This window comes from Myotis davidii, unplaced genomic scaffold (genome assembly GCF_000327345.1).
Source record: "Myotis davidii unplaced genomic scaffold, ASM32734v1 scaffold665, whole genome shotgun sequence".
NCBI lineage: Eukaryota > Metazoa > Chordata > Mammalia > Chiroptera > Vespertilionidae > Myotis > Myotis davidii.
In genome coordinates, this window is record NW_006296410.1 from 519016 (window position 1) to 523016 (window position 4001).

Here is a 4001-nt window from a genome sequence, read left to right on the forward strand (position 1 = left end):
CCTCCAGTGTTACCGTTTCTGTGTCTCGGAGGTTTCTCTTCGCCGTGTCTGTCCGTCTCCGGATTCCATTTTCAAGTTTACAATCAATGTTCGGGGTCAGCTCGCCCCCACCGCACTTCTCTTTGGCAAGCCCCTTCCCTGGGCGAGGCTCCCAGGTCCCGGGTGCGAGCTGGTGGGGGAGGAAGACCCCCCCTCGGAGCGGACAGAAGGACAACTTCCGGAACGAAAGACAGGACGCACCGCCGCCGGCAACACTTTGTACACGGATGTGCCTGCTTTTGTCGAAACTTTCCTACTGTAAAGCTCCATAAATGGTGACGATGTTTGGTAAATTAATTGCAATTTAAAATTGGTGAGTTCCTTTATTAAATTAATTGCTATGTCATTGGAGTTAGAAGATGTCTACACACAGGTCAGTTTGGGGGGCAATGGCCGAGTTTACCAGACGTCAATCCCCGCAGCGCTCTCCGCTCCGGGTGGACGAACCCAGCCTTTCTGAAGCGAACGTTTCCTGTGCACCAGGCCCCAGACAGTTCTCTTTTTGGAAACTGGTGATGAGGTTCCTACTGCAAAGCTGAGCTTATTTTTGGTTAATGCATATGAATTTCCAATTCTATTTTGGAAAACCACAGGCCTCGTTTTTCTGGCAAAGGTTATTTTCCTGTTGAATTCATTAATTTGGTCATTTGAACATTATGCCATTTTATTTAATATAGACCTCTTCGCTGTGGTGTGAAGGCCATAGTTTTAAATCATTAGGTTGTATGTTTACACACACAGTGTGAAGTGCATTCCACATGGTGGTGCGGTGAGTGTCCATCCGACCTGGTGGGTCTCGGGGAAAAGGGGAGTCCGGCCAGAGTTGGGGTGTCAGGCAGGTGTGCGCTTGCTCAGAGGAGAGCCCCACCCTGACAGAAGGGTTTGACCTCCTGCAAAAGAGGTGGGGACATCCCGGAGCGAAGGTCACCTCTGCCAGAGAAAAGTGAAAGAAATGCGTCACATATTCATGTTTGGGGTCCTCTTCATTGTGAAAAAGCACCCAGGTTTGGGGATGGAGGTGCTTCCCAAGTGCAGGCTGTAGGGTGAGACCTGTCCTCAGCTCCCCGGTGCCCCGCCCTAAGCCCGAGATCCCCTGGACCCTGGCCACCGAGGCTGGCTCCGGCCAGGCCGGGCTGCCCAGCTGCAGCAGAAGCTGTTAGGGGGGCGTGGCAGCTGTCACCATCCAGCAGCCCGACCTCAGTGACTGTAAAACATCCTATCAAAGAGGCAGCGAGCCAGCGAGCCAGCGTCCTCTGCGAAACATGGGTGCCGCCTGAGGAAAAGAGTCCTTCCCGCCCAGGCTACTCGTTCTCACCCACAGGCCACTTCAGATGCTCGTCCAGATTAGCCCTCTGGACGCAGCCAGGCTGAAGCCATGGCCCGCGCAGTGCCCGCGCCGGTCCTACAGCCTGACCCCTCTCCGTCCCCACACCAGCAGCCCCCTGGCCATCAACCTAAGGCAGCAAATGTGATAGTGGCAGCAAAAGTGACTCTAAAAACACTTCTCTATCTGCCCAAGTCCAACCAATCAGGCCCTGCCAGCAGTTCCCACTTCCGGAGCCGGGCCCACGCCTGTGGGATCAGCTCAGGGCTGCAGTGGAGGTGGCCTGGTTGGTGTGACAGGACATCAACCTCAGACCCTTGTTCTCTGAGGTGCTTCGCTCTGCACCGTTTGCGCAGTCTGCATGTTGGATGCCTTCTGCGTCAAAACCAGGGGCTTCCCTGCAGTTGCAGACTTTCTAGAGCTGGACTGGGCAGCACTGGCGCAGGGCCAGCAGCGCCTTCTGCGTGGGCGTCTGGCCAGGCCGCAGGGAGCACCTGGGTCACATAGAAGTGAACCTCAGGCAACAAAAAACCAGTTGACACTTTTCAAGATGCAAATGTTTCTAACTTCACGAATACTCGTAGCCCCACGCAAGACCATGATGTGGGAGACAGGTTTCATTTTTTACAGTTTATACAGGAAATGAAACCCCAAATATCCCCAAGCTGAAGTTGTTCCAAGGCCAACCTCAGGGTACAAGTGGAGTCTGGAAGCTTTGAGCCTCCTGTACTCGGGACCAGCTTCCTGGCGTGGGCTCCAGGCCCCCACGCCCCACGCCCACCCCCACGCCCACAGCCACACCCCTCCCCTGCACACTGTCCGCATCACCTGCTTTCTGAACGTGTCAGTTGTTTGGAATTGACTCTTCAGAAGACAAGGTGAGTCTCGGACCTTCCTCAGAGTGGGTCCTACTCGTGGCCCGTGGAGGCCGCCCCAGGAATTTAGGGTCACAACGAAACACCAAGATTAAACACATCTTAGAGTTTTCACATGGCTTGATGCCGAGTGGATAAGTAGTTTTATTTTTTGTTAGTTTTTGTTTTCGTGAATACTCATCAGAGGATACTTTTCCATTGATTTTTAGAGAGAGAGAGAAAGACAGAGAAACACCTCGATGGGTTGCCTCCTGCACGCGCCCCGACCGGGGCCTGCACAGGGAGGAGCCTGCCACCGAGGTACACGCCCTTGACCAGAATCGAACCCGGACCCTTTGATCCCCTGGCTGACGCTCTATCCACAGAGCCAAACCGGCTAGGGCTATAAGTTGTTTTGTTTTAAACATAAAGGTTGTTTACCTTTAAGAGAATAATTTAATTAAGATAACACATGATGTGGTCGCCACACAAGCCAGGCTCTCTGCAGACAGGTGGACAGCCGCGCCCGGCCTCAGGCTCCGGGCTGCCACATGTTCCTTCGTCAGAGCAGCTGTGCCCTGCCGCACAAATCTGAGCCACACAACTACGTTTTGCCTGGAATGCAATGAAACAACCCATTCGGTTAGACATCAGTCCGATGGTGTTGTGTGAAGATGGGGCTGCTGGTGATTAAATGTTTATTTAGTGTCATGACCCAGCACACTCCAATGTGCACACAGATACAGTACATACACTCCTCAAGCGCACACGCATGCATGCAGGAGCACACAAGGGCATACACATGAGCCCCCATGCGTGTGTATGCACACAAGAGCACACATGCACATGGGAATGCATGCAACTGTAAAACCAAGCAGTGCACACACATGCTGCACTCATGTGCACTCACACATGGACTGCCACCTAGGCATGTCTAAGGCCAGGCCAGCAGCACTGCCTGGGGTACCCAGGATCCCGGGGAACCTGAGGGGAGTGGCCTGGCTGTGGACTGTCCAAAAAAACCTCCCCCCCCCCCCCCCGGCACAAACACCAGAATGTGCATATAGGGAGCATGACTCTGAGCGCAGCTAGTGGGTGAGCTGCAGGCTGGCCCACACTGGGTCACAGGAAGGTGGGGCAGGCCCGTGGGTGCCCACGCACCCGAATGTCTGCACAGACCGGCACAGCAGATCGCACTGGAGCTGCACTAGGGTCTGGGACAGTGGTGGGGGCCGGGCCGAGTCCCGGGGCCGCTGGGTGGGTCTGTGTTGCACAGACATTGTGCGTGGTGGGGGCAGAGTGTCGGGTCACCTTTGGGTTGTGCTACCCACGGGACCAGACTGTGCCCGCAAGGTGTTTCTTGCCCCAAAGCACTGTTTCTTCACCAAGACTGGAAAGAAATTAATACCTGACAGAGACCTTAGGAAAGTGAGTCCAGGTGCATTGACTGAGTGCAAGCGCGAGGGACCTGTGGGCCATTTTAAACTCAGCCCCAGAGACAAAAGCTCGTGTCAGCTGGTTTACCTTCCAGATGACCTGATGTCTTTACTTAATTTGCTACTTTTCAGCGCAGTGATTGACAGGAACAAAACACCAGCAAAAGGGAAGAAAGTTTAACTTAGGAAAACAGTGTGCACATCTCCTGTCCCCAATCTGAATTCTCCTCGCGACTCCTGGCTGGCCGAGGACCGCGGGCCAGCCCTTCAGGGAGCTGTGATTGCAAGTTTTCTTAAAATCTCTGCGGTGAGTGGGAGTCTGCTCACAGCGTGAGTTTGCCACTTTGT